Source organism: Sceloporus undulatus, chromosome 11 (assembly GCF_019175285.1).
Source record: "Sceloporus undulatus isolate JIND9_A2432 ecotype Alabama chromosome 11, SceUnd_v1.1, whole genome shotgun sequence".
In the NCBI taxonomy this organism is placed as follows: Eukaryota; Metazoa; Chordata; class Lepidosauria; order Squamata; family Phrynosomatidae; genus Sceloporus; species Sceloporus undulatus.
The window spans coordinates 8359089-8380206 of NC_056532.1; the positions used below are offsets into that span (position 1 = coordinate 8359089).

The 21118-nt window shown below is 44.7% G+C and overlaps 1 protein-coding gene across 1 annotated transcript in view; it reads left to right on the forward strand.

The window, feature by feature from the left end:
• Window positions 1-21118, forward strand: part of BRIP1 (BRCA1 interacting helicase 1) — a 194990-nt gene that overhangs the window by 87412 nt on the left and 86460 nt on the right. The window lies entirely within an intron of this gene.

Genomic DNA, 21118 nt, shown 5'->3' on the forward strand with positions numbered 1-21118 from the left:
TTACGAATGCGTTCCATTTATCATGTGTGTCTTGTTGTTTTTTTGCCAACCAAAACAACAGAACCAACATCTAAAGAAAAACCCTCCAGTGCGAACTTGAAAACACCAAGAAACAGGAGGAGCTGGACTTTATGGCCCCAAATCTCCTGCATGTTTCACTGTTAGCCCCAGTACATCCTAAAGAGGAGATGGGGAAACTGGGGTAGATTTGGGGCAGGCAGTGTCCAAGTTAAAACTCAGTGGGGAGAAACCTATGTTGCCCTTCCTCCTTCCACAAGACTTTTTCTCACATTGATTTAATAGCAGTATCTTGCTGCTTATCCCTGGAATGACCCATGGTTTGTAATTCCATAGTCAGGAAAGCGTCGTTTTCAGGTTAAAAGGGTTATAGTCCAATTCATAAAATGTTCCTCTCCTGGGGAGGAGTAGAGGTATATGGTTAATATAGGGATACAGTACAGTTCTTTCCAAAGTGTCTGGGGGAAATTGAAAACAGTCCCATAAACTGTGCAGCCGCTAGATTTTGTTTACTGCTTTCAGTGAGCAATCCTCTTCCAAATCTAGCTCAAATAACACACAAACTTGGATACCAATGTGCTTTCTTCGCTTTCCAGTGTCTATCATGAACAGCAGACAGAACATGATTTTGTTGAAACCAAGTTGTCTTGAGTAGATATATGTGATAACTAGGAAATTTGCCCAACCATGATGTTTATGTTGAAAATTTTGTTCATCACGTACCTGCAGCTTTTTAAAAAATAACAGTATCTGCAGTCTTTAAACCAAAAAATCACATCAGGTTCCAAGACGAAAACACCGGTTTTCAGGGGAAAGTCAACATTTACCTATTGGTGTTGGGCTTTTAAACATCAGTTTGGTCAAATGTACATTATAGAGGGCAGGAAGATATAGAAATCGTTTTGAGTTTGTCCTCGATGTCCTGAAAGCATGGATGCAAGTAGGACAAAAGCAAAAAGGTTTCCATTAGCACAACCAAGTTTACTGATCCATGTTCAAGTATATAGGTTTATACAGCATAGATGGGCAAACCCTTTAAATTACAGTAGAGATTTGGGTTAGTTTTGGGAATGCCTCGCTAAGACTTTGGTTCTCAGTCGTGCAAGGATCTAAAGTAATAATCGAATCCTAAATTTGTTGAAGGGCTGAAAGTACAGAGAACCTATAAACGAAGAATCAGGAAACGCATCTAGTCAGAGAGGTGAACACGCCAGGAAAAGGTAAATCTAAACAGATTTTGTAGATATAAGCTTATGATAACAGCAGTAGTTTGGGCTGTCCATTGGTTAACAGTGCAGCGTAGTAGTATTAGGAAGCTTGGCTCACGTCAAGTTAAGCAAAGATCTTTGCGAACGGTTTAAAACTGACTTTTTACAACTTCGGACCTCTTCGAACGTAATCTGAGCAATATGGTAGTGACTGGAAAGCAGCCCTTTCTCGTGCCTAAATTACTCCCATTTGAAGGGAAGGCTCATTGCTATGAGAAATAGTCAGTCATGCACCTTGTTTGTGTACTGACAGTTACTACCTAAAGGATAAGTATTTAGTTAATTTAGGAATAGCTAGGTCTGCGTCTGTATGGCTACATCCCTCAGCCAGTGACTGCTCCTCTCTTTGTATTCTGTCCTGATCTTTAAGGTGAAGCAACAGTGTCCCCATGGTTATATTGATAATGGTTGGCATGTAATACAAGGCATGTTGAGTTCTGGTTTGCCAGACGTGAATAAATCATGTAAATAAACCATGGTTTGTCAGTGTGTTGCAAACCACAGGTAGACGCTAGGGTTTGTTGTTGTCTTCCACACTCTGACTTGTTGGAATCATGGCTTATCATTATATCTAAAACCAGTACTGTGGCATAGCCTTTGTTTGCTCATTGGTGGAACAATTTGTGGCTAAAGGAACAAACCATGGCTTAGCCTGGCATGCCAATCGTTCAAAGCTTTCGGTGTTTCAGAACACCAAGGCCAGACAGTCTTGGCTCTATCTTGCTTTGCTGACAACAAGGTTATTCTCATTGTAGTTGCATGGTGGTTCCCTTCTGGACTTCATGAGCAAAGCAAGATGGAGCCAAGCCTATCTGTCCATCAAGCATCGCTTGTCCATCAAGCATCCCTTTTGGAGAGAGGAAGGAAAACAGGGGCAAGAAACAAGCAGAACAGATTGGTAGACTTACTCAAAAGCTACAGAGGTAAGGAATTCGGGAGGTTTGCGTATTGGTCAGGAATCGGTAAGCAGGCCCTTGGCTTCAGTCCTCTTGGAGTTTTAACCAAAGAAATCCCAACAACTTTTAGCAGATCACAAACACACCTCCTCCTCCTCATCAAACCCCTTTTAAAAAGAGCGAACGGCTAGGCAGAAAACACGTGCCTCTTGTATAATGCATGCCTGTTGAGCAAGTCACTTATTTTAATATGATAATATTTTATTACCAATGAAGCAATAAAATATTGATCCAAATGGGCTGGTGCTTTCAGAGCAATAACTTATTTATTTCGGTTTGGGCCTGCGATTGTCATCGGCGCATTAAGTGACGAGAGAGCAATAGGGCCGCTCTTAAAATAATTATTACGGTGTGCATTTAGACACTTCGTCCTCTGATAATGTTAATTTATATCCCGGTTACTATTTTATGCTGAGAAAGGAAATGGGGGAAGTCACAACTTGCAAGCCGTGAATGTGTTGTTATCTCTGCTGAGCTGAAAACCTATTCCTAAAGTAGTCATTGATAATCTCTTTAGTGTGTATAAAGTCCTACCTCATAGCTGCATCCAAGATCTTGGAGAAGCTTAGTGGCGAAGTCCTATATTGATATAGGATATATCACCACTCCAATATTTCACAAACATTTCCCCAGGTAGCTTTGGTGTAAGATCGGATGAGAATTTCATTTCAGTTTGCTTTGGATAAGAATTCACTAACATTTGCAAATGTCATTGTAGCTACGATGATAAGAAATTGAAGTTTAAAAAGTCAAACACAGGAGAGTCCAAAAGTCACAAGATTCATCCCCTCGACCCGAAGTGTTTCATATTCAACCCCCAAGAGGCCTATAGCCTAAGAAATTTTCCTTTAGTCTCCAAATTTCTATCATTGCAGTAGTTCAAACATCAGTTGAACATTTAGAAGTACAACTTAGGCAGCCAAAACAAAAAGTGGCTGTCAAAGTGACCAAAGGAATACAAGCACAGCAAATGTAGGGATATCTCAGGTGTATTCCTGGGTGTTACTTCTTTAGCAGAACATTTACTACCAGAGGCAGAAATAATATGGGAAAAATAGAGATATGTTTCTCCGTCACAATAAAGAAAAGCAATTCAATATTGTGAAGTCGAAGTCTTTCACGGCCGGTATCCATAGTTTTTTGTGGGGTTTTTGGGGCTGTGTGGCTGTGTTCTAGAAGAGTTTATTCCTGACGTTTCCCCTGCGTCTGTGGCTGGCATCTTCAGAGATGTTTCGCCTGCGTCTCTGGCTGGCATCTTCAGAGATGTTTCGCCTGCATCTCTGGCTGGCATCTTCAGAGATGTTTCGCCTGCATCTCTGGCTGGCATCTTCAGAGATTCGCCTGCATCTCGGGCTGGCCATCTTCAGAGATGTTTCGCCTGCATCTGGCTGGGCATCTTCAGAGATGTTTCGCCTGCATCTGTGGCTGGCATCTTCAGAGACTGTTTCGCCTGCATCTCTGGCTGGCATCTTCAGAGATGTTTCACCTGCATCTGTGGCTGGCATCTTCAGAGACGTTTCACTGCATCTGGCTGGCATCTTCAGAGATGTTTCACTGCATCTGTGGCTGGCATCTTCAGAGACGTTTCGCCTGCATCTCTGGCTGGCATCTTCAGAGATGTTTCACCTGCATGTGGCTGGCATCTTCAGAGACGTTTCGCCTGCATCTTGGCTGGCATCTTCAGAGATTTTCGCCTGTCTGCCTGGCTGGCATCTTCAGAGATGTTTCGCCTCATCTCTGGCTGGCATCTTCAGAGATGTTTCACCTGATCTGGGGCTGGCATCTTCAGAGATGTTTCGCCTGCATCTCTGGCTGGCATCTTCAGGCGAAACGTCAGAAATAAACTCTCTAGAACATGCCATATAGCCTGAAAACCCACAAAAATGACAATATCGTTCAACAAACATTTATCCAAAACTAACAAATGCACAGGTGAAATGAAACACCCGGATCGATAAGTCTTGGACAAGCAACAAAAACATGTTCATCTTCTAGAGTTACTTGAAGGATGCTTCCAAAAGCAACAACAGATGACTTTTCTTTCACCAGCCTCCACTTCTCTTATTTCCATGTTGGTGGCCAGACCAGTAGCTCGTCGTGTGTGTTTTTTAACATGCTGGAGATAGCCTTTCCCCCTTTTCCCTCTGATTTGCTATTGGCACACATCAATAAGTATTCTGCTGTATACCTTGTCAGTTGTAGGTAGGCACACACGCTACAGTAGATGGTTTGAAAAGAATCCCATTCTTTGCCAACTCTGGCTTTATCCCATTGCTACTTGCTGCAACCTAGACAACAAGTCGGTGTTTCTCCAAGCTTCCTTTACATCCTCCTGGTGCTGATGCCACTAAAAAACCAGACATAGAACAAGAAAGGGGGCTCTGGGTAGCTGTAGAAATGCCCTATGACCATAGAAAAGTTCTAAATATGAACAGGTTTCTGCCTTCTCTACAATACTAGTACTTTGTGGAGCATAGGAAAAATCATGGGGATCCGAATTATATTTGATTGCCAATCCCTCATTTTCTCGACTCTTCTGCCCAGAAGCTACTCCGCAGTGCAAAGGTGGAGGAACCCACTCAATCTTGGAAGGGCTGCACCTGTGCATTGACTCCTTTGGCAGCAGATATAGTGAGGTACACCCGCAGATAAAGCGTGACTTGCACACCTAAAGAGATGCGACAGTTTATCAGCCTACAGTGAAATCAGGAGATTAAAAAAAGACCCTGCAGGTTTCCAAATGTTGTCAGCCTTGGCTAGGCTCCTAAAAGCGTGTGCTAAGCGTGCCCAACGCTATGTATGTATCTGCGTCCTCCAGTGGAAATTTCGCTCTTGGAACGGCAGAACTTGGCACAAACTTGTTTGGAAAGGCCTCTCGGGAGAGACGACAAAGAGTTTCACGAGCGCCTTAAAAGACTTAGGTTCTTACGGCGTTGTCTTGCGTACACAGCTGACTTCATCAGATGCATGAAGTGTTACCCTCCATGACAACCCTATGTACACATTGGTGGGTCTTGCTGTTGTTGGGATTGTAAACAGGGGATCAGAGGAAAATTTAACTGCAAAAAGGACTGCCAACGACATTACCCTAGCAATGGCCATTCCCAAAACAGTACAGTGATCCTTTTACGTTTGTTGGGGTTAGGGGTGAAGGACCCCCATGAATGTGGAAAAAATGCAAGTTAAAAAACTATTATCCTTTTTACCTAAGAGAACACTCCTAGCAATCTCCACGTCCTCTATGTTCAGCACTGCCAGAGGTTGAACATAGAATCATGCTGGCGGACTTACAAATGCCTAGAGAGGTATTTTCTCTAGGAACATCTGGGTCCTCCAGCACACAGCTATGGTCAACTTCGGCAGAGTTGCGCTGGTGGACCTCGAGCTTCCTAAAGAGATGTATAATCAAAACGGCAAATAATCGAATGCGCAGATGTGAGAGCCAACTGAAGTTGGGTGATAGCACAGGCAAGTAGTTGGGAAGCTGGTTACATGGCCAACCTTACCATTGGGCAAAGTGAAGCCATAGGTCTTCAAGTCATATGTTGATTATGGCAAGGTAATTCAGAGGTGGTTAGGCTTTTTTCAGGTGTGTGGGGCAGCCTGTTCACTTAAACTGGGGGACATCAAGCAGCCACCTAGACCCTGGGGACACAGGTGCCTAAAGTGGCTGGGTAAGTTAACAACCAGACACAGACTATAGTTTTTTGTGGGTTTGGGGGCTAGGTGGCCATGTCCTAGCAGAGTTTATTCCTGATGTTCCGCCAGCATCTGTGGCTGGCATCTTCAGGGAACTTCAAAACACAGATCTACCCACCTGATGAGTAATCTTGTAAGAAAAGGTTTATTCTCTAGTAGACCAGAGGTTTGGAATCTGGATTTTGCTTTGTCTGTTTACTACAGCTCCTTGAATCCCCAGTGCATCTACAACGTGGAAATAATGCGGTTTGGCACCACTTTACCTCCCATGGCTCCGTCCTACAGAATCCTGGGATTTGTATCTTTGTGAATCACCCACACTGTTTGGCAGGATGGCTAAAGACTTCCAAAAGTACAACTCCAGGATCCTTAAGAGGAGCTACAGCACTTAAAGGTATCAAGCGCGCATTATTTTATAGTGTAGATGTGCACATACATACCATTTAGCATGGCCAGTAGCCATGAGGGCTGAAGAGATTATGGAAAGGTTATCCCACAAAACACCCTCTAGATGTTCTCAACCTTTTGTCCTCCAGATGATTTGGACTTTGATGCCCAGAAGCCCCATCAGTATTCTGGGATTTGACATCCAAAACTGCTGGAGGACCAAAGACCAACTGCCTAGATGGAATTGGCCGCTGAGCCTGAAAGCCTGCAGCTGTGCTTGGGTAGAGCTCTGCAGAGTTTGGCTCAGAGCCTCCATTTTAAGACAATGTTTGTTCCAATTGGGAAGATTTGTAACATCCAACTTTGGGCATCCTGTACATCATTGCATCAAACTGGACCTCTCTTTTTGTTGGACTGCTTTCACACCTTTGTTCCACATGAGCCTGAGCTTTGGAGCTGCCACCTAATGTGAGTCGCTACTGAGCATTCTAAATGGTAGCTCTCTGGTTGTTGCGTTTTCCAAAGCATTGCAGTCTCTGACTTTACGTGTAGGTATTGTTTTCATTCATTTAAGGATACTCAGACTCTGCAAACATTTCAACAAATGTAGTGAGAGCGTGGGGTACATTTCTATATTTTGTGCATTATATTTGCTATATTTCTGGTGCGTTTTAGTAGAGCTGCATCAAAAGCTTTCTGTTTGGGAGTGTTCGCTTTGCAAGCCAGATATTTTGATGCCACTAAGCATAGGTTTCTCTCTCTCCCCACCAAACATTTGCGTTGCTTACCTTGGGTTCCCTTCTCTGTTCTAGCTTCTGGTGCCATTTCCCCTTTTCTTTGCATCATGCTCCATCTTTATATAACCCACACTGTTGGCTTGCAAACACCTGGAGCAGCAAGAAATGGGAGCTTGGAGTGATTGATACAAAAACTGTAAGTCATTGCTACCATTAGTGTTTAACCTAGTGGCCAAATGGAATAAAAGCAAAGGAAGATACCCACACAAGTAATGTGAGTATGTTCCCAGAAAGCCTTTTAAAAAGCATCAAACTGGGGAATGTTCCTAAAAGGACCCTAAAATCAGAGTTGGAAAGGGCCCCATAGGCCACGTGTCAAGCTCTGGCTCAGTGCAGGAAATCCAGCTAGGTTTGGATCCCACCTTAGATGCTCCACATGATTTGGACTTCGGCTCCCATGATCCCTGACAGTTGGCCAAGCTGGCAGGGGCTTCTGGGAGCTGAAGTCCAAACGGAGGACCACTGAGCTAGAGACACCCAGCAGGGAGATGTCTAGCCCTTTTTGAAGGCCTCCAGTGAAAGGGTCCCATCAAACATCCCAACCTCCTCAACCTTTCCTCATATGTTTGTTTCTCAATACCTCTTACCTCTTTCTTGTCCTTCTCTGAACCTGATCCCACTTCTCTGTATTCTTCAAATGAGGCACCTAGAACCGAATGCAGTACCAGCATTAATCTTTAGGACGTCTCTTATTTGGGGGAAATGGTTATTTGCCATATGGAGCCTGACACAATCCATTCCGCCTTACCTTGTAGTAAGCCTTGTTGAACTCAATATGACTTCTTTCTGCCAAGCCATGGAGAGATCGCATTGTAAGTGATCTCTGGGTTCGAACTTGCTTTCCATTTCCATTCTTTTCTGCTTGACAGGTTCAGCGCCCCGCGACCCTTTGGGTTTCAAGTGTACGTTATTTGTAGTTTATCATAATTTTATAAGCCCCGTAATTTTAATAAAATGCAGTTTTACGACGTTTAGCCTGGCCTGAAATAAAATTGAATTTTTAAAAGATCTTTTTAAGAGGGGGACCGGAAAGAGACAACCTGTTTAACCATCTCTCCCATATGGGAGATTGAGCTGTTGGGGAACCAAAAATTACAGCAAAAATGTGTGTCTTCGAGGTTTTTTTAGTTTTTTAGCCTTCATTCATGAATCTGACCTTCTGCAGAAAACTGCATTTAGACAGACGTCTGAAATAGTAATGCTTAAAAGCAGCTCACTTTTGGCATCGGGGATCCCTTTAATTCTAGGTATTGTATGTTACGAGGGGGGAAAAGACAGGAAAAGGCTAAAAGAATTTAGACATTGTTGACATACGAAATTGACTTCAGGCCTTTCCTTGCTGGCTTGAAATGTGTTGGGGTTTTTGAAAAATCCATTTCCTTGACTGCGGTTAGCGATTTGGTTTGCAGTCTAATGGGAAGTCAAAAGATGTGGAGAGGAGGCTAGGAAAAGCCTTGGATACTTTGACCACCAAAGATATTTTGCTGCCTGAAGTTGGTGACCCCGCACTTTTAAAACCTAAAAATTACTGGTTTTGCAAAGGCTATGGCTAACCATTTCGGTTGTTGTGGTTGTGTGCTTTCTGGTCATTTCTAACTATGGCAACCCTAAGGCAAGCCTATCACAGGGTTTTCTCAGCAAGGTTTGCCAGAGGGGTTTGCCCTTACGTTCCTCTGAGGCTGAGAGAGTTGGGCTTCCATGGTTGACCTGGGATTCGAACCTGTGGTCTCCCAGGGTCCTAATCCAACAAACCGCTATGCCATGCTGGCACAGTCATTTGGATGGCTGGTGGTATTTCTGAGCTAGATGTGCCATCATGTCTCAGTCTTCTCTTCTGCCCATTGAGTTATCTCTTATGGTGGGACGTCGAAGGCTTTCAGGCAGCATAACAGTTTTTTTGTGGTTTTTCGAGCTATGTGGCCATGTTCTAGAACCGTCAAGACTAAACCCTTCTAGAACATGGCCACATTGCCTGAAAAACCCACAAAACCTATCTACGGTGGCTTCTTCCAAGGCATTGCAGAAGATGCTGCCTGATGTTTCAGCTACTGAAATTGCACAGAGATGGACGGTTGCTGTTCTTTCGCGCACGGAAGATGTTTTGAGTATCAACGTGAATGTGCGCTCGAAATTCAATTCGGGTGGGTGTGATAACAAAATACCTCCGCTGATGGAAATTTGGAGAAACCCTGCCCTACTTTGTAAGATACCCCTTAGCCATTTTAAGAAAAAGTAACGAAAATGTCCAAAGACTTGGCGCCATCCGATTCTTGTTTCTCGAGATCTGCTGCCGATATCCAATAACGCTTCCCCTATGTTTGGCTCGCCGCTTTATTTTAACAACAATAATTTTTTTCACTCTGTCCTAAAATTGATTTAGACCCTCAGCTGTCGGGACAGGCGGTCTCCCCCCTCCGCCTTTGTTTAAAAAATAACAGGATTTGTTTTGTTCGTCGTGTTGCCACATTTGGCAAACTTTATGCTTAATGCGCCTTTGGGAATACCAGTCGACCTCAATCTGAGTAAAGCCTAACAGTCGGCGCGAGGATGCTCGCGGGAGGTGGCGGCGCTCGCCTTTCTGCCCTGCCGACTGTATATTTGTTATCGCATGTTAATCAGATTCATCGTTCTGTTTAATAAAGATTTCATCTGCCACGCGAATGCATAATCGGCTGCGTCTGAGCGACTGACCTTTGTCTTGAGCAGATTACAAAAACTGTATTAAGCATTGTTGGGCCCGACCCCAAAAAAAATGACCACCTTATTAATTTGTCCTTTATGTGTTTTCCAGCAGATGGGCCTCATTATTATGCAAACCATTAACACCGGACAAAGACCCCAGAAGTAGCTCATTAGTTTCTTTCCCTTGGTTTGCAACAGATTTTTGGATGGGGGAGTGCGGAGCGATAATGCTAATATATCTGGGTCGAAATGGCATCGTATTGTGTCCCTTTTCCTCCTTTTTGTTTTCCCAGTTGTACGTTAGGAGAAGCCACAGAGCTGGAAAGGGCGGAGCGAGTCCGAGAAACAATATTGACACGGGCGTGCGTCTTCACCTTCCGTTTTCGAGCCTCCGTTACGCGAAGCGTAATTAGGACAGATCGGGATTATTGTGGCCGAGAGGCTGTACACCGCTTCCCCTTTTAAAGGAGCTGCGAACGAGTTGTCAAGATAATTAATGGAAATAGCCATCAACAAGTAACACATGCGGAGGTAAAGTGTTGCTTCGAGGAAGAAACAAATCCCACCCGCGGCTCGACGTGGCTTCTTCCCAGCCTTTGCGGCCTCATTATGCGCAACTGGGCCTTCGTGTGTTTTACACCCGTTATTCCCGTAATGGGTTTTAATAAAGTTATTTTTGTTATATTTTAACCAGCTGCTTCCCCCCCCTCCAAAAAAGCTGGCCCGCAGTATAATTCCCGTGAATATGTACACGCCAAGAAAATTAATGTACGGATTTGGCAATCATCTGCGGTTGACAACTTTGCCCCAAGTGCGTAATTGGTTTAAGCTGGGTAGTGCTTCATACTATCCTGGAGCGCACTTTCTGTAATCTGTCTGCAGCGTAGCTGATAAGACTGGCCGCGACAAAGTTTTTGCAGCGCCAGAAATGAAATCCTGATCCGCTAAGGTTTTTCTCCCCCCTCTTGGGTTTAGCCTGATAATCGGGTTTAGGAAATTGTGTGAGTAGACAAACCGAGGAGGAAACAACTTATTTTAGTTGGTAAAGATGTGATGAAAGCATTCGATCGGATTAGGTTTTCTAGCTGTGCGACGTACTTTCCAACTCTCCTCTTTGTCTTTCGCATTTGGGAGATACCCATTACTCTGGTTGCTACCCTGAAATTACATTTTATCTTCAGTTTAGATAGAGCATTCCAGAGCAAACGGAATATGGTTATGTGCTGTCAAGTTGACTTTGACTTTTGGTGATCCTAGGAATAAGAGACCTTCGTGAGCCCCAGTTAGCAGCAACCCTTCCAGATCTTGAAAACCCAGGCCATGGTTGGGGTTTTTTGCTCTATATGACCATGTTCTAGAAGAGTTTATCTCTGAAGTTGCCAGCCACAGAGTCCGGCGAAACTCAGGATAAACGCTTCTAGAACACAGCCCGAAAACCCCACAAAATCTATGGACGCTGGCCATGAAAGCCCCGACCACACCAGGGCCATGGCTTCCTTCATTGAATCAAACCGATGTAATAATGCGGTCTTCCTTTTTTCCTCCTGCCTTACACTTTTCCCAGCATTATCATCTTTCCCAGTAAATCATGTCTTCTCATGAACATCCAAAGTGCGACAGTTTCAGTGTAAAGATACCGCTGTGTTATCTGTAAACATATTAGAGGAGAGAGAGATCTCTCAAAGGTGCTAGAAGAACAGTCTTAGGCCTGTTACAGACTGCCCAAAGCTGCTTCGGTCTCTTTGGAGGTATGCTATTTAAATGACGCATGGGTCCTAAGAGTCGGAGGTCGCGCCAAAGCCACACTCCATTCCTAAGCACCAGAGTGCAGCTTTTGTGCAGCTTCCGGATTCTTAGAAGCATGCATCATTTAAATAGCATACCTCCAAAGAGACCCGAAGCAGCTTTATTTTGGCAGTCTGAACAGGCCTAGTTTAGTTATCTTGGCTTCCAATGAAAGTTTGGGCTTGATTTCTTCTTGGACCCATTCTTTTCTGCGCTTTGTAGGATCTGAAGCTCTCTCCAGCCTCACTTTCAAAGGAGTTGGTTCTCTTCCTATCCACTCTTCGCTGCCCAGCTTTCACAACCATTCCTAGAAACCAAAGAAATTGATGGTTTGGATGTTTCCGAATTTGGTTTTGGTGATATATCTTTGTAGTTGAGGCTCTAAATGAGCTCCCCCCCCCCCCGGTATGGAAAATGAAATGCAATGGCCTGTTACAGACTGCCCAAATAAAGCGGCTTCGGGTCTCTTTGGAGGTATGCTATTTAAATGGGCATGGGTCCTAAGAGTCCAGAGGTCGCACCAAAGCCACACTCCATTCCTAAGCACCAGAGTGCAGTTTTGGTGCAGCTTCAGATTCTTAGGATGCATGATCATTTAACCAGCATACCTCCAAAGAGACCCGAAGCAGCTTTATTTTGGCATCTGTAACAGGCCAATGTCTTTCTGTCTTGTATCCTATGGGCACAGAGACAGTCGTTACATTTCATTTTGAGGAATACTGTGCTGCTTTGTAAAGACCTGGGGAGTGGGAATGAAAAGTCTTTCAGGGCGGGAAACATCACTTGTAGATCTATGCACAAAACCCATAGAAAGGAACGAAGCCACGAACGTTGTGTTTTTTCCCAGTCTTTCTGATGGGATCAATGCGAGTTGTGCCAATGCAAGTTGCCACAGTGGGTGAATGTGCTTGCTTTGGGGCTTGGGCTTCCCATTGGGGGAACTGAATGCTAACCAAAGAGGCCTTTGATCTGATCTTCTTGTGTTCATACTTTTCCAGCCAAACAAGGCAACGGCCCTTGCTTAGTCCCCTCCTGTTCCCGAGCGGAGACAGCTGCCAATCCTGCTTCCGTGTCATACGTGAACACATGTGGAGCCGCTTAAGCATGGCCCCTTCAGCGACCGCGAGCTGTCACCCGTTTATTTATTTACTTTAAGGATTTGGATGCGGCCCTCAAAATTGAATTTTCCAGGCCAGTTGAAAAAGAGCAAGAACAATAAAATCAAAAGCACAGCGTCAAAACATCCATTAAAAAGGCGGCTGCAGAAATGGTAAGGCGGCAGCTCAGAGTAGCATTGAAAGCATCGTTCTCCAGAGTTCAGGTAAACTGGGAAATTGGCATCATTTTTTAAAAAGTCTATACGCCTGGAATCAAAAAAGGCATGTAAAGTCGAAGTATTTGTGGGTCCATAGTATTTGTGGGTTTTTCGGGCTTAGAAGAGTTTATTCCTGATTTCGCCAACAGCTGTGGCTGGCATCTTGAGAAGAGAAGGTGCCAGCCACAGCTGCTGGTGAAACATCAGGAATAAACTCCAGATGGGTGAACAACATGAAACCGCCAAGCGTGCCATAACCTCGCATTACTCCCAAATGCCTCCATTTTCCCTGTGAAGCATCTCTTAGAATGGCAACAAGAAATACAGTGGCCCCTTGGTACCTCCGAGTTTGTTTCCAGGATATCAAAATCCATGGATTTTCAAGTCCTATGATAATGAATGCTAATAAAATGGTGCCCCTGATGTAAAATGGCAACATCAAGGTTTGCAATTGGGAATTTATATATCTTTGGAATAGGTTCAAGCCGTGGATGGTTGAATCCATGGATGAAGAATCTGTGGGTACGGAGGGCCAACTATAATGGGACCTAGCAAAATGTACAGACATATAAAAGTAGAAAATGAAAAGCCGAAGGGGAAATTAGGGAAGGAGTTAAAGCATCCCACTGAGGGCTGAGATGCTCGGTAGCCGTGTATTTTGGGATATAAAGAGGCGCATGACTGGCAAGTTGAACGTTTTGTTTCAGGTCCATTGAAAGCGGATATATTGGTGCGTTGATAGATGGTCTCGGCGAGTCGATCGAGAACATCTTGTTCAGCTACAAAAAGTGCCTCTGCTTAGTAGGACAGCAGCCTTTCGAGGTTCATTATTTAATACAGAAATTACATTAGCAACACCATAAAAACAAGAAACCATTCCTTCCCATGGGAGAGACGATGGAGAATACCTCTTCTGGAGCGATGTGAGATGTGTGCCACTCCTACAGGGTGAGTTTGTCTCTTTATAGTGATGTTTTTTCTCCACGCAGATCATTTCAGATCAATTAATTGACGGATGCAATGGATCCGTTTTGCTTTCTTTGCTCATGGGACAGCCTTGGTAAAATGCAGACTAACTCCTTTAACTTTGGCATGTCGGCTTTGTCTTTCTGCGGCAAAATGCTTCGTTCGTGTGTCACATCCCATTTTGCACAACTCTACCCCACAACTGTATACTCGAGACCTGAAATTGTACTCATTCGTTGTATCAGTGAAAATGGATTTATAGTCCCGAAAGAGTCGAGTGTGGCTGTTACAACTCAGGATACACCCACACTGTAGAAATAGCCTATTTTTGGCACCACTTTAACTGATGGGGTTTGCCAGTTCCTTCCTCTGAAATGCAGCCTAGAGTACCGTGGCATTCCTGACGGTCCCCATCCAAGTGAGTGCCCCATTCCTTGGTGGTGCCCCATTCCTTGGTGGTCCCCCATCCAAGTAAGTGCCCCATTCCTTGGTGGTCCCCCCATCCAAGTGAGTGCCCCATTTCTTGGTGGTCCCCCATCCAAGTGATCCCCCCATTCCTTGGTGGTTCCCCATCCAAGTAATGTCCCATTCCTTGGTGGTCCCTCATCCAAGTGATTCCCCATTCCTGTGGGGTCCCCCATCCAAGTAAGTGCCCCATCCTTGGTGGTTCCCCATCCAAGTAAGTGCCCATTCCTGGGGTCCCTCATCCAAGTGATTCCCCTTCCTGGTGGTCCCCCATCCAAGTGAGTGCCCCATTCCTTGGGGGTCCCCCATCCAAGTGATTCCCCCATCCTGGTGGTTCCCCATCCAAGTAAGTGCCCCATTCTTGGTGGTCCCCATCCAAGTGATTCCCCCATTCCTTTGTGGTCCCCCATCCAAGTGATTCCCCATTCCTTTGTGGTCCCCCATCCAAGTGATTCCCCCATTCCTTGTGGTCCCCCATCCAAGTGAGTCCCCCATTCCTTGGTGGTCCCCCCATCCAGAAAGTTCCTTCCTTGGTGATTCCTCACCAAGGTTGAGAACCACTGGTGTAGTGATTACATGCTAGACTAGGAACAACGGGGTGGCCTTGGGGAAACCACACCACTTTAACTGCCATGGCTCCATCTTACAGAATCAGGGATTTGTAGTTTGAAGAGGCACCGGCACACTCTGGCAGTGAAAGCATAAGACCTGCAAAACTATAGATCCCAACCACTTAAAGTGGTTAAACTGCATTATTTCTACAGCGTAGATGCCCCCCTTAGTTGGACTCATCCGAGTGGTGTTTAAAATACCCATTTTTCTGAACCTTTTGAACAGGTTCCTCTCTAAAGAACACCTACAGAAGTCAAAATTGTAGGACCAAGGAGCGTTCGAATCCAATGTATGTTTTCTTAGCCGTTCGTTCTCCTTGCGTATTCCTTGCCGCTCACAAGGAGAAAATGTGTCCAGCGTTACAACCGCAAACGTCTACAAAGGTATATCTTATTAAAAATGTTTTATTGGCGAAATCTTTGCGGCAGCTGGCCGGCTGCAGACCTTCCACCGCCTTTAGTTCCAATTAAGCCTTTTGATTACAGTATGGTTATGGAGCGTGCTTGGATGGGAGGGGGAAGAATAAGCTTGGGTGCGTGTGTGGGTTTGGGTGTTGTTTGTTTCTCAACATATTGCGCGGTTCCTTTGGTCTCGAGCATCCGCCGAATCGTTTGTTTCTCCCTGCAATTAAAGTCATCTTTTTGGTGCAATGGTGAGAAATGGATGAAGCCCATGGTAGATCTTCCTTCTTTAAAATCAAGATCAGTTTTAAAGGTTTGGGAGCAGATGCCGAGATTAGAAATGCAACAGTCTCTAATTGTCTGTATTCTAATGAGCTGCCATTGTTTCTGGCCAGCGTTTTGTACCGATTGTGAGCACACAGCTGCCCCTGACCGCTCCGTTGCTGTGATAACAAACACCTCTTTGTTGCCAGGATGGGAAATAGCTGTGGGTGTGATTTCAACACAATGACTGTCACAACGGAGTGGGCGCTGGAAGGGCAGCCCTGGTGAAAATGATTATTTCTAGCATTTATAGACTCTTCGGGACAAAGTTCTGCGTTGTTGTTGTGGCTTTCCCTGTCCCAAATGGTGCTACAGTATTGCAGATAACAGAGAACCAGCATGGCATAGTGGTTTAAGCACTGGACTAAAACATTGGAGACCAGGGTTTGAATGCCAACTCGGCCATATAAACCCACTGGGTGACTTTGGGTAAGTCGCACACTCTCACCTCAGAGGTGGCAACGGCAAACGCCCTCTGAACAAATCTTGCCAAGAAAACCTCATAATGCCCTGGAGGACCTAGAGATTCTAGAGAGAACGCTTTACTAAGCCTTTGTAGCTCCTCCAGTGCAGTTCTATGGTCAGTGTCTGTCGGACGTTGACCACAGAGTTGGGGTCCTGAAGGACCTAGAGATGCCTAGAGAGAACATTTCACTAGCCATTTGTAGTTCCTCCGGGACAATTTCATGGTCATCTTCTGGCAGATCTTGACCATAGCATTGCCCTGCAGGAACTAGAGATTCCTAGAGTGACAGTTCCTCTAGGCATTTGTAGTTCCTTCACTTCAATTTAATGGTCAACTTCTGGCAGATTCGCTAGCCATCTTCGGAATGTAAATTTATATTGAAGGTGGGAGAAAGAAATTCTGTAAATAAGTAAATTATCTTAATCGATAAATAAGTAATTAGGAAGGGGAACTAGTTTCCAAAAAGGAGTTGTCGAGACTGAAGTTGTATGAAAACAGTGTGTGCTTTGGTAAAGGTACCCATCTCTTTCCAGGTGCGTGCGGCTATCACAATTTGCCTTTCTTTTTTGACCCTCCAAAGTTGACTTTTCCCACCTTTGTGTGTGTGTGTGTGTGTGTGCGTGCTTGTGTGTGAATGTTTTCTTTAAGAGTAATCCACTCAGCGTTTTCTCCGGTCTTTGGCGTTTCGTTGGGTAGTGACAGTTATATATTTTCACTGATGTAATACTTTTCATCTTGCTGGAAGGGATCATAGATAAATATATATAATCCCGCTGGATACGGCTTCGTTGGTTCTGAACTGCTATTAGTAGTCTCTTTTCTGCGGGGCGGAAAAAGCCTTTCTCGCTCTCCACGTGTCCTTAAACGCTGTGAAAAGAACAAGAAAAGTGGTAATTGTCGGTAACAGGATCCGCTGGCATTAGAACGTGTATGTCCTTCATCTTGAGAGGATTAGGGCAGGTATGAGCTCACCCGGGCCAGAAAGACAGGAGGTGATTTTATATATATGGTTGTGTATATATAAAGCTCAAACCGTGATTCTTGCTAGCGTTCACAATAGAAGACGTAAGCGTTTCAGTGTTAAACAAGAGAAGTTGGAGAAAGCGCATGTACCACCCTGGGAGAGGCTGGTTTCCTTGTCAAGAGCATCCTAGTTCAAATGAAGAGCAAAGCTGGAGATCAAATACCTCTCCAGCTATGGCTTAAGGCAGGTGTTTACTTTCAGCCGCCTCTTTGACTAAGGTCATAATGAATGGGGCATTTGAGTATTATTACCAAGTCCTTGTCCCCCCCCCCCCTTTCCTTTTTAAAGCCTTGAGCGAAGGCTGGTTACCCAAAGAGCAAGGTTAATGCTTAACCAAATGGCACATGACAGCTGTCTTTCATGCAAAGGTGAGTCACCACCGAGTTGGCGCTTCGAGCCCATGAAAGAAAGCAGAGGGAAGGCATGTCCGGGCAACCCATGGGTTGAACTTAGGAGACAGTGAGCTAACTGCTCTGCCACCCCAGCCTTTGGGAGTCCTCTTGCCAGCTGACAGGAGCGGGCAAGGGAAAGCGCAATGTTTCTCTAAGAGGAGACAAAGGTGGTGCAAGCGACCATGCGTCACCTTGGAGCTGTGTGATCTGTTAGATTTTTATCACCCGCTCACTTAATTTCTGGACCGATATCAAAGAAGACTACGAATGGGAAGGGCAGCGATGAAACAACTAGATAAGAGCTGAAAGAGTAAAGTTATACAACTAAACACTCAAGTTAGAATCGTCCAAGCCATAGTATTCCCTATCTCGCCATGCATGGATGCGAAAGCTGGATAGCGAAGGAGGAGGATAAGAAGTAATTCGATTTATTAGAAATGTGGTGTTAAGGAAGAGTGCTGAGGACGACTAAAAAGTCAAACAAATAGGTCATTGAATGAATAAAGCCTGAAGTCTCCTTCTAAGCTAAGATGGTCAAAGTGAGGTTGTTGTACTTTGGTCTCATCATGAGAAGGCATGATCCATTAGAAAAGGCAGTAATACTAGGAAAGGTAGAGGTTAATAGAAAGAGAGGAAGACCACACGTCAGATGTGGTTACTGGCTTGGATTTGCAGAACCTAAGCAGAACAGTGGAGGATGGACAGTTTTGGACAGTGGTTCTCAACCTTCCTAATGTTGCGACCCTTTAATACAGTTCCTCATGATGTGGTGACCCCCCAACCGATGGTCTGGGCTCCTAAGACCATCAGAAATATGTGTTTTCTGATGGTCTTAGGTGACCCCAAAGGGGTCAAGACCCACAGGTTGAGAACCACTGGTCTTGGGGATGTCTCATCCATTGGGTCACCATGCGTTGGGGGCGACTTCAGGGCAGTCAACATCAACAACATGAAAGACCCTGAGCCTCTTATTCTTTCCTGAGTACAATACAGTCTATAAAGATGTGTCAGTCATGAGCTTGAAATCTGCCTTCTCCCTCTTGGGACCCAGCCAGGGAGGTTGGACTACAACTTCCATCCCCTGATCGAAGTTGTAGTCCAACACCTTTGGTGGTACCTTTGGTGGAGAAAGCTGCCCAGATAGACTCTTGAAGGACCCAGTAGAGGATGACTTACTACTTTGGATGGGAATTCTCAGAATCTCTTAGCCAGCATGGCCAGTGTCTACGCTGGATGGGGGATTCTGGGAATAGTCTTCCAAAGAAGTCACTTTTCTCTAGCTATGTAGAGACCTCCTTATAAGCTACCCAAGAAGTTATGTTTTTCCCCAGAGAAGTTCTCTAGGGTACTCTACACGTTTCTGGGGTGCTCTTAGCAAGGACAAAAGAAAAGGACCTTTTCTGCCTCCACTCCCAGAAAAGAAAAGAAAAACCTGTGAAAGCATACTCTCCTTTGATAGACGGATGGCTTTTCATTGCTGTGTGAAAAATTTCATGTATAGACAGGCCTTTGGGCCTGGAAGATCATTGGCTTTTATCTCCCTTGACACATTGCTCATGCTACCGTTTATATATATATATTACCTTTAAAAACATTTCACCTCACTTGTTTATTCCTTGGTCTTTATCCTTTGACAGATCTGGGTTTGGTTTTTGTTTAACTGCTATTTTAAATTTATATATATATATATATATATATATATGCATGCGCACATTTTGTACCTGCCTCAAGCACACTGAAAAGACAGGCAGGATGCAAATATTAAAAATAAAGATTCATATTTTATTTTTTAAAATGGGAACATCCATGTTTGTGGCACATTGCAAAACAACATCACTAAATGGCAGGTCCCTGCACTTTGGGTAGTGATTCTCATACTTGGTTCTTCCAGATGTTTGGGACTTCAGCTCCCAGCATTCCTGACTGTCCACCAAGCTGGCTAGGGCTTCTGGGAGTTGAAGTCCAACGCTCTTGGAAGGCCACAGCTTGGGAATCCCTGCCTTAGGACCTTGCGGAATTTGGAATGGGGAGGTATAACAAGAAGATAAGAGATGCAAATATAGCTAAGCTTTAAAAAGTAATATTGTGGGCAACAACTTCCAGAATCCCCTAGCCAATGGAAAAGTTCCTTTTTTTGGACTGCAGCTTGCAGCCTTCCATAGCCATCATTGGCCAAGCTGCTTGGTGCATTCTGGAAGTGGAAATACCTCCCAAATAGCAAGGTTTGGGCCGAAAGCATAGACTCTGCCATGATAAGAAGAAGCTGGACCCGAGAGAATGGCTATAGTATAGGATCAAGCAAGCCCAACTAAAGGCTCGCTTAATGCCACCCATATTGGAGTGTCAGCAAGAAGAAAGGATCAGCTGCAATCTGTCAGCGCACAAGCAGGGTTAAGTATATTAGACTTGCTTATGCAGGAGAAAACTTTATGGCTCATGCATATTCTAGCTCCTTTTCGCTGGCTCTCTCCCCCATGAGCGCCAAGGGTCAATCCCCCTTTTTATCACTTGGTTGCATTAGAAGAGAAAGGCACTGGGGCCAGCTACGATTGCTTCCAGATTTGAAAAATAATAAGGAGTTGATGCTTGCAGGATTTTTTGCCTAAGTAACATATCTGGCTTTGGGTAGCATGTACCTTCACCTTGGCTGGGCAAGGTTGCCATGCAGTAAAATGTCTTGGCTTAGCCTAGCTGTTGTTCGCTTTTATAGGAATCCTCTGCCTACAGACACCCAATGTGTTCCTCTCCGTCTTTCGCACTGTGTCTTCCATTTTAAAAAGTACATGCTTTGGAAATTGTTTAATACATTGATGCTGTTTTATTTTAGACAGCAGTGGAGGAAAGGTACGTTTCGTTGTGGGATATACTGAGGACCCATTCAGACGGACTGGAAAAGCCAGAAACTCCCTTTTCTCCCTTGGGAATACAAAGTGCTTGTAAGTGTTGGGAGTGCACCAGGAATGCTTCAGGATGGGGAAAATGTCATGTAGGTCTCAGACGAATCAAAACAATAAAATATTGGAATGGAGATGGATAAAACCGGCGGGTTTCTGGTTTTTCCCACCAATCTAGATGGGCCCTAAGATAGTTTAAGTCACAGTGGTTCCCAAACTTTGATCCTCCAGGTATTTTGGACTTCAGCTCCCAGAAACCCCAGCCAGCCTAGACAATGGTTAGGGGATTCTGGGATCTGAAGTCCAAGACATCCGGAGGACCAAAGTTTGGGAAACACTGGTTTAAGGCAATAGACAGGAATCTTCCTTGTGCTTAGTTCATCAGATTTGTCTGTCCAGCAAACCCTCTCCTGTCTACTCTGACAGGGAGCTGCTCTCTAGGGTTTGGGACGGAGAAGAAGGTTTAGCTGATCCTTCTTAACTGGCAATGTCGGCTATCAAACCGGGGACGTTCTGCTTGCAAAAGTATACACCAGTTGCACCAGTTGTGCTGGTTTCTAGATCATCCACTGAGCTTCATGGATGAACATGGTCCAGTGCTCTTTAATTCCTGCACCACACTGTCTCATACATAGGCGACTTTTGTGCATCTGACAGCAGCGTTTGG